Raw genomic sequence first — 10,173 nt, 5'->3', positions numbered from 1 at the left:
TTTCTAAAGAGATTTTGCAGAGCCGGCTTTGTGTTGACATTCTTCTAGTTTTTCTTTGCTATGGAAGTATCTGATTTCATTTTCATATACAAGTGAGATCTTTGCTGGGTACATTATTCTTGGTTGACAGTTGTTTTGTTTCAGGGCTTGGAAGGTCTTTGTCCATTTTCTCCTTGCTTGTAGGGTGTCTTCTGAGAAGTCCGCAGTGATTCTGATTGGTTTTCCCCTGTATGTGATCTTTTCTCTGCTTGGTACTTGTCTCGGGATTCTTTCTTTGTCTTCGTTGGAGTAGAACTTGAGCATCATGCGTCTGGGTGAAGATCTCTTTGGATCGTGTCTGTTGGGAGTTTTCTGTCCATCCTGTATGTGGGCTGGATTCATGTTCCAAGTGTTTTGGAAGATTTCCTGTATAATTTTGTCGAGCACCATTCGCATTCCTGATTCTCTTTCTAATCCTTCAGGAACGGCCATGATCCGAGTATTCTATTTTCTTTTTTTACATTTTTTTTTTACTTTTTTTTTTTTTTTACATTTTTTTCTTTTAAAAAATTTTTCACATTTTATTATTATTGCTATCATTTTACGATGCAGTTCCATATTCCCTTATCCTCTCTCCAATTTCCTCCCCCACCCAGTTCCTTTATATCATTACTAAAATATGGTTCTTCATACTTAGTCATATGTTCATCATTGCGGGCATGGACAATGGCAAAGAGTCCAGAATCCTATTGTCAAAATATAATATAAACAAACAGTTTCACTGTAAGTCCATCTTTGTCTGGAAACAGAGATGCATTCCACACTGCATCCTCACATCTGGTTGTTATTCTGCATTACTTAACTACTGTACATTCCCTTAAATGGAAAGTCATGATACAAAATCAACAGTAGAAAAAAATAGAAATTTACAATGCCATGAAGTTAAATGGCATGTTACTAGATATGATAGTCTCCATTACACAACAACTATAACTTTCCTTAAATGAAGAGCCACAAAACAAAATCAACTTCCAGGAGAAAAAAGAAATGAACAACACCAAGAAGTTAAACAACATGCTATTAAATGTATAACGTGTAGCTGAAGAAGTTAAAATCAAGAACCGTCTTGAAGAAAATGATGCCACTGCATGATCTATGAGTCATTGAATGATTTAATCAGAAGAAAGTGTTTTGAAGAGATGAAACCAACAGAAAATAACAAAATCCATGTAATATAATTTCTGCTGATCTTTGTTGGAGTGTGTCTCCTCCAGACAATAAACAGATGGGTTTTGTTTTTAATCCAGTCTACTAATCTGTGATGTTTGATTGAGCTAAAGCAATTTGCATTTAGAGTTAAATATACACAGGTGGTACTTTGGTCCTGTAATTTTAGGAATGGGTAGTTCATTGATTTAGTCTTCTGTTGTCATTTTACTGTGATGTTCTTCCCGTTTGCCTTTAGTTTTGGTAGGTGCTATTCCTCTTCTCTGTGAAGAGAACATCTTAAAGTACCATTTGTAGAGCAGGTTTGGAAGAGGCAAATTCTTTTAGCTTTTTTTACTCTGGAAGAATTTTATTTCATTTTCAAAGATAAAAGAAAGCTTTGCTGGATATGTTATCCTAGGTCTACAATTTTTTTCTTTTAGAATCTGGAATATGTCACTCCATTCTCTTCTTGCCTGTAGAGTTTCCTGTGAGAGATCTCCTGTGAGCTTAATTGGCCTTTCTTTATATGTCAATTGATGTTTTTCATGTGCATATTTAAGGGTCTTTTCCTTATGTTCTATTGAAGAGAGCTTGATAATCATATGTCTTGGTGAAGATTGCTTTTGATCAAGCCTGTTGGGAGTTCTGTGTCCCTCCTGGATCTTGTTTCCCAATTCTATCTCCAGATTAGGGAAATTTTCCTTGATTATTTCATTAAATACATTTGCAAACTCAGCTTCTGTTTATGAACCCTCCGGGACTCCCATAACGCTTATATTTGGCCTCTTTTTGTAAAAAATTTTTTAAAAGATTTATTTTTATTATTTTTTTTTATTGGAAAGGCAGATATACAGAGAGGAGAGACAGAGAGGAAAATCTTCCGTCCGATGATTCACTCCCCAAGTGAGCGCAACGGGCTGATGCTATGCCAATCCGAAGCCAGGAGCCTCTTTCGGGTCTCCCACACGGATGCAGGGTCCCAAGGCTTTGGGCCGTCCTCGACTGCTTTCCCGGGCGACAGGTAGGGATCTGGAAGGGAATTGGGGCTGCTGGGATAGAACCGGCGCCCATATGGGAACCTGGGCGTGCAAGGTGAGGACCTTAACCACTTGCGCCACCACACTGGGCCCTATATTTGGCCTCTTAATAGTGTCTTTCAATTCTTGATTACTTTTTTTGGCCTGATCCAGCTCTGCTTCCAGCTTTTTGTTGGCTTACCCCTGGTGACAGGAGATATCTGCCAATTCTGAGATTTTTTCTTCTGCTTGCTTCATTCTATATTGGAAACTCTCCACTGTACTTGTAATTTGCTCTACTGTGTTCTTAATTTCTAATATTCCAGTTTTGATTTGCTTTACTGCTTCCTTAAATTCTTTGAACTCTTGCATTAACTTCTCATTTTTTACCAGAATCCTTATAATGAGTCTTATGGATTCTGTGTCCCCCATTTTCTCAATGTCTTCCTCAGTTAACTCTGAGGTTGGCATAGGGTTTTGCTCCTTTGCAGGGGAGTTTTCAGTAATATTCATTGTACCTTTGTCTCTTCTTTTGCTCTTGCTCATTGTACATCTGGTTAGCCGAGTCTTCTTTTTGGGGCAGGTTTCTAATCTGTGTCACCCACAGGTCTACAATGCGATTTTACTTATTGCAGTTGTTACACAACTTTTTGCTTGCAGCCACTTTTGCCACAACCTCCAGCGAGTTCGAGGTCTGGCTTCTTATGCCAGATATCCACCATGGTTTCCCCAGCCCCAGCTTTTGGCTCACCACTCTCTACCTTCTGTGATACCATGCTGAGGCTGCACTGTATTCTCTGCAACCTTTCTTCCTCTTCTGGTTGGAGTGGGTTCCAGGATTAAAGAGACACCACGTGTACTATCTAATTAGGTTGTTTGTGGCGCTGATCTTGTCCAAACTTGTTGGATGTTAGGTCTGGATGCCTCACAGACCTGTTTTGACCGGAACGATGCCACAGTCGGTATTATTTTCCTGTGGGACCTCAGCGAGTTCTCGCGAGCTCAGCACATGCGCAGTTCACTGTTGTCTTTGTAGTCCCAAAGCTATTGCCACAGTGCACAAAATGGCGTCCATCGTGCTACCACCACAGTTCTTGATCTGCTGGCTAACAGACCCGAGTGCTCCCCAGTCCTGCCCCGGATGGAACCCGTAGAGTGCCATGTTGTTGCAGTTCACCAAGTCACAAATGAGTTCACTCCCGGCTCAGAGCATGCTCAGTCCTTTCCCTTGCCCTTTCCTCCTTAGGCAAAATGGCGAAAAATTCAGCTCTAGGGAGCTGACTGAGCTATGAAATACTCGCTGTTCTCGCACTGCCCACCTGGGATCTGCTGCTTTGTCTCTGCTCCTGGTCAAATCAAATGGACCAGAAGGACAGACACTTCCCCATCTGGGTGCACCTCCCAAGCTCCCAGTGAAAGTCCCTTGCCACCTGGTTGCTGGTGGAGTTCCGGGTGCTGGTGGAGTTTAGATCGCCGTTTTGGAATATCATTCACTGCAACACCACACTGCTGTGCCTGCTGCTTTTCTTTGTCTGTCACTTTCCAGGTACCCATCTGCTGTTGTCCTGTCCTTTCGTATTTCCTGAAATATGTCCTTTCTGCTTCATTCTGGTTAAATGCTTCTCCATCCATTTAAACATGTCATTACCCTATTCCACCATCTTGATTCTCCCGTATTCTATTTTTTTAAGGTGATCTTTCATTTCTTGTATCATCTTTTTTAGCTTTGCTGAGGCTTGTCTCCAGCTGTTTAACTAGCTGGGTATCTTCATTTTGTGTGTCTTCTGTTTCAGAGATTCTTTCCTCTGCTGTATTTATTCTGTTGCTCAAACTTTCAATTTTGAATTCCAGGTCAGCCATTTTGGTTTTGATTTGTTGTATGTGGGTGACTATGTGGTTCTTGAAGTCTTCCCACTTCTTCTCATCCTCTCTGACGAATTTTAGCATTTTTTTTTAATTCCTTGGTAAATCTTACGTGTCTTCATCTTGCATCTCCAATATTGATAACGGCTTTTGGCCCTTGTTTGGTGGGGTGTTGGCTCTTTCATCTGGAGCATAACTTTTTCTGTTATTTCTTCCCATTGCATTGATGTATTTTTGGAGAGGCCAAGGCACCCGTGTGTTGAGGGGTCTTCAAGCGTTTTCCTGTAGAGATTGGAGCCTGCTGGTGTAGAGTTGCAGGGCATGGTAGTTTTCAAGTCACTTTTGGTGTTTCCTCAGTGCTCGGGACTGTAGGGCGCCACCTCCGAGGCCCCGTGGATTCCAGGCACACTCTGGGTACCTCCTCTACAGGTGTGGTGCCCCAGGGCATGGAGAAATGAATGCACTCTCTGGGTGTGCCCCCTGCAGGGGGATCCACAGGACGTGGAAGATTTAATGTTCTTTCTCTGTGCGTCCTCAGTGCCAGGGACTGCAGGGTTTTTCAGAACCCACCTGGTGTGTCACCCCTGCAAGGGACTGTGGTCGAGGGGTGATCCAGGCACTTTCTGAGTGTGGCTCCTGTTCAACGGTTCCACCACACGCGACGTGGGGGTGTTCAGAGCCCTCCTGGTGTGACTCCCTCGCACAGGACTATAGCGAAGGAATAGGCCAAGCACACTGTGAAAGTGACTTCTGCGTGGTGGATTCGCACAGTGTGGCGCGAGAGATTTCAGAGCCACCTCGTTTGTCGCCCATGCTCAGAACTGCGGGGTGGGAGGCAAGTAGTGGGCCAGTCACTCTATGGGAGTGGCTGCTGCATAGCGGGGTCCCACAGCACACCACGGGCGTGTTCATAGCTTTCTTGGTGTGTCCCCTGTGCACAGAACTGCACAGCAAGAGGTTAGCCAGGCGCTCTTTGTAGGCACCTTCTGCATGGCGGGACTGCACAGCCTGGCACGGTGTTCAGAGCCCTCTTGGTGTGTTGCCCACCCACAGGTTATCAGGGTGTGGGGGGTTTCCAGACACTCTCTGGTAGCTACTGCACACTGAGATGCACTGGCCCCACAGCGTGGGAATATTCAGGGTGCTTTCTTTGTGCCTCCTCAGAACACAGGACCACTGTGCTCCACCTCCAAGGCACAGTTTCGACAGTTTCAAGGCACTTGCCCTGTGTCCTCAGATGCTGGAATCTCTTGGAAGGGGTGGTGAGAGGAGCACCCAAGAGGCTCTGGCTTTGTGCCTGTCCCTGGAGGGCAGACTGCAGAAGCTGCTAACCTCTCCCCGGCTCACTGGAACCTCAGGTTGTTGCAGTCTGCCTCTGCTGCTGTTGAAGACCTTTGCCAGTAATGATCCCTCCAGGCTTCCTTGTCCCTGGGTCCGCTGTGTCTCCTGTCGGCTGCCCTTAAAGGTGACTCAGCAGGTCTGGAGCGGGATGCCGTCTTCCCTGCCTTTTGTTTTGTTCTCGTTGTTCTTCCAAGTTGTGTGGATCTTTTTGGCTCCACACTGTCCAGGGAACTTCACGCACCTCTCCCTGCAGCTCTTTGCTATTCCTCTTTGCTGCTTCTGTAGCGTTCTATCCCTCTCTTACTGCGCTCTCCCTCACAGACTTCCTCCTATGTCAGCCATCTTCAAACTCCCTTATAGACTCTCAAAGTGCTTGTTTTCAATTGTCGCTGAAAATGGCTTGTGTGGTGAACTTTACCATGTGTAGTGATGTTCTTTCTCCTTGTTTTATGTGATTCTCAACATGCTTGATTTCATCATATTCTGTTCAATTTGCGCTAGACAATATTAACAGAAGCGGGTACCATGATGTGCTGTTTGTATACATGATGGCAAGTGAAGTCAATGACCAAAAAGGAGCAGTTTCACCACGCTGTGAACTTCGAGGCTCCTTTTGGACAATTCCCATCACCACGAATCTTTCATTCCAAGGTGTGGCATGAAGATTCAGCAATATGTGCTGTCAAAGCAGTTGTTGTCCATGGTAGCAGGGAATGGAACTTGTCTTTGCATGTGAAATTTTGAACGCAATGAGTGAGATTCTTCTTCCTTGATTGGTGTTGTGATCAACATGCTTGATTTAATCATACAGGGATCAAACATCATTAGACAGAAATTGACAAAACCAGATTTGCTGGTGAGCTGTTTGCACTCCTGATGGAATGTGATGTTAATGACCTGAATGTAGCACTTTCAGCATGGGGAGACCTGTACTGCTCCGTCAGGGCCAAGCCATTCACTATCTACGATCCCTATGTATCCAAGGCACATTTGGGAGTATATGCTGCCAAAGCAGTTGTTTCCAATGGTAGCTGAAAATGGCTTATGAACTTCTCTATGGATATGGAGTTGTTTCCACTTAAAATATGGATCTACATCCATGGTTTTGTATTTTGCTCAACATGCTTGATTTTATCATACTAGACGCAATGGGCATTGGACAAGAAGAGACAAAACAGAGTTTCTGGGAGGTTGGCTAGTAAAGCTGAGGAAATGGAAAGTTAATGGCCCTAGTGTAGTAGTTTTGGCACTGGGCAACCTGTGCTGCTACTTCAGGAAGTTGCTATTAACCCACAATATGTGTTTCCTTTGTGTCACATGAACATTCAAACATATGTTATGCTGGAGCAGTTTTCTTTTTTTATTAATTATTATTAATTGCATTGCATTATGTGACACAGTGTTATAGGCAATGGGATCCCCCCCACCCCTCCCCGAATCCTCTTCCAGGGTGGATTTCTCCACCTTATTGTATTACCACAGTTCAAATTCAGTTGAGGTTCTTTCGTTGGAAATATTTACCAAGCATAAAGTCCAGCATTTTTTTTTATACTAGTGATTTCAATGATATTGTGATGAGACCATCTCTGGTCTGAAGGTAAACCCTGCAAACTATCATCCAAATCAATTAAAAGCCCCAACATAACATCAACAACAATTTACAACATTATAGCATTAATTGACATGGGAATGATTAACCAATATGTCAATAGGAAAATGCAGGTTCTTAACTACATCTTGTGATTTCTTCATAGACATTTCAGTTTTGGTTTATATTCAACCGGGTTCTATACACCTCAAAATGGCTATAGAATACTATTCAGCTGTCTCGTGTCTGTTTTAATTTTAGAAGTTAGCTGTTTATAGTGTTGAAGCAGGATTTTGCTGAGCTTGATTGTATTCAAATGGTCTGAACTTGAACAGTCTTAAAACTCTAGCAAGACATGTGTCATCAGTTTAGATACAGAATATTTTCTTTATTTTTATTTATTTATTTATTTATTTATTTATTTATTTATTTATTTATTTTTAGGAGTGGTGTGCAGAGAAATCCCCAATACCCCAGTGGGGCTTAACTAATCTTTGTGTCCCAGCTAGTAAAGTATGAGTGAATCCACACTGACCATTTCCTGTCTGATTCAAAGCTTTCCTTGTTGTTGTCTGTCCATTCTAGGTTTTTGTTTGTTTGTATGTTTGGTTGTTTGTTTCGAGGGGTTTTCTGGAGCGATCCTAATATTCATTGTGAGAGGGGGGGGACCCAAAGCTGGACCTAGGTGAGGATGAGAGAAAGCTTGCCTCCCTGGTCCCGAAGGAAGCTTACTATTCTTTTGTTTCTGCAGACTGCTCAGGGCTCCTGGTGGTTGTTCTGATGATGCTGGTTTCTGCAAGGCAGAGTTTTGACTTCTTCCAAACCTATGGAGGCTCCAGATGGAGGTGGGTAACCTCAGAGTTCTCGGCCTCTGAAGGCACTCCTATTCCTCATGGTCTCCTTGGTAGTTGGGATGTAGTCCTTGGTGTCTGTCCTAATAGTCCTTGGTGAGGACCTGGGAGTCTTCAGGGTTGGGATACGAGCCTCCTTCTCTCCACCTGCTCCATTCTGGGTTCTCCTCCCCGTTCCATACACTCGACCTCCTGTTAAGAGGCTGTCAGGTTCACTCCAGATCCCCCGCTCATGCCCTTCTAGCTTTACTATTGTCTAGTGCTGACTGGAGTCTGTTGTGTATGAGCTACCAGATTTGATCCTGATAGGCTATATTTCATGTCTTTCTCACACTTTTTAGGAGATGGAAGATTTCTCTGCATTCGCTCGCCATTACGGAATTACATAGGGTATTACGAGAATTACCAGGATTAGATCCCAGTACCTAACTGTGCATTTTAGAAAAGAAGACAGGTCACTTAAACAGGGTCATGACCATAACTGCAATTCAAGGGCACCAAATCCAGGGATAGATTCTGAGGGGGATGTTTCTACCAAATCTTATGGAAATAGAAGTCTTACCACACTAATGGATACAGGAATTCAGCATACTTTAGGCAGGTCAAGGCTGCAGTACCCATATTTGCATCCTAAAACAGGGTGTAGGGCAAGCTAGGCTGCAACATGCACCAGCTCATGCAAGCCCAAGATGGAGGGGCAGGCTATGCCAGGCAAAGGCTTAACATCCACTGGCACTCCTGAGATCTGGGTCTAGGTCCAAGTCAGGGAACTTGGGAAACTACCCGATTCAGTCACACCTTATACTGGAGAGCACGTTATCTAGGCCTGGGGACGGGCAAGCTGAGCAAGGTATCTCTACCCATTAGCAAGTGTATGGGACAGGTCTGGAATAGGGTAGAACATGTAGGGACAAGTAAACTTTTCCTTGCTGGCAAGTACAGAAACCATGCTGGAGTACAGGTCATGCCAAGGTAGGCTATCATACCTACTAGTTTGCATGGACCAGGAATGGGAACAAATTGAGCAGGGCCAGGTTAAAGCACCTGCCAGCAAGAGTTGGGACAGGGAGCAGACTAGATCAGACCAGGCTGCAGCCTTTAAAGGCAAAGGCCAAGACATGTGAGGAACTACGCCAAGCTGGATCAGAGAAAACACTGGTATACACAATATCTATGGCTGAGATCAGACCTGTTTGGGAAGCTCAGAGGACGGCCAGACTGTGTTTTGGTTCCCATTGGTGAATGTAAGAGCTGAGTTGGAGCTACTGTCTGGGATAGGCATGGCTGAAGTGCTCCTCAGCATCGGTGTGGACTGGGTCTGGGGTATGACAGATTGGGCTGGACTCAAGCACCCAAATGTGCTTGTGCAAGCCAAGGTATTTGTAGGAAAAGCTGGGCAGAATCTCTGCCCCTAAGGAACTATGTGTGAGCTGTTTAGGTGTGGATCATGCTTGGCTCATCTGTGACACCCAACAGACAAACCTGGAATGTGTGAAGGCCAGTCAGGAAAGGCCACTATTTATGCTAGGACAGGAGGTGAACTAAGTAGGTTGGCTCATGGATCCAACAATGAGTGTGAGATTTAGAATTAGGCAAGATTCTGATGAAGGAGATTGAGCAACTCCTCTGTTGGAACACAGTCCCTGAACATGAGCACAAGAATCGCAGTAGTAGCAGCCCAGTCAAGATACGGAAATGGTACCACTGTCATATATTTGGTGAAGGTCAGCTACAAAAGAGCTGGGCCACTTCACATCTATACTGTGGAGAATCTGAGCACCGGAATGGAGTGAAAGTCAGGCACGTTTAGGTTGTAATACAAACCAAACCATATGAGGGGCCAGAGAGGCTGCTTTGAGCTGTAGTTCCCAGCTGCAAGAGCTGGAATTAGAGTTGGCCCAGGCTCAGCCAAGCTGTAGGACCCACTGAAAAATGCTGAGGTGAGGTTGGCCATGTCAGACGTGGCTATAGCAATCAATCAGCACACATGAGACCTTCGAAGAGAGGGTAAAGCAAATAGGGAGAGTGCAGTATGCTCAACGGCTGAACAATCACTCCCACTGAAGAGTGTTAGTTGAGATGGGTCATGCCAGTCTGGGCATGGCTACAACACCTGTGGCCCTCATGTGAGCTGGATCAGGAAAAGCCAGGCTGGGTTGACTGTTCCTACTGATTTAAGCAAAAGCCAGTGTGGGTTTGGGTTTGGTTGGGGTTTTGGTAGCATCAGCCAACAAATTCTGTAAAGATAAACTGCAAAACCACTGGAAGAATGCAAGATTCTGGGGCAGAAGTGGATCCAGTAAGGAAACAGCTGGCACATCCCTCT

Source organism: Ochotona curzoniae, unplaced genomic scaffold (genome assembly GCF_017591425.1).
Source record: "Ochotona curzoniae isolate NIBS_2020 unplaced genomic scaffold, NIBS_Ocur_1.0 scaffold_2656, whole genome shotgun sequence".
NCBI lineage: Eukaryota > Metazoa > Chordata > Mammalia > Lagomorpha > Ochotonidae > Ochotona > Ochotona curzoniae.
Note: the sequence above shows the minus strand (reverse complement) of the source record.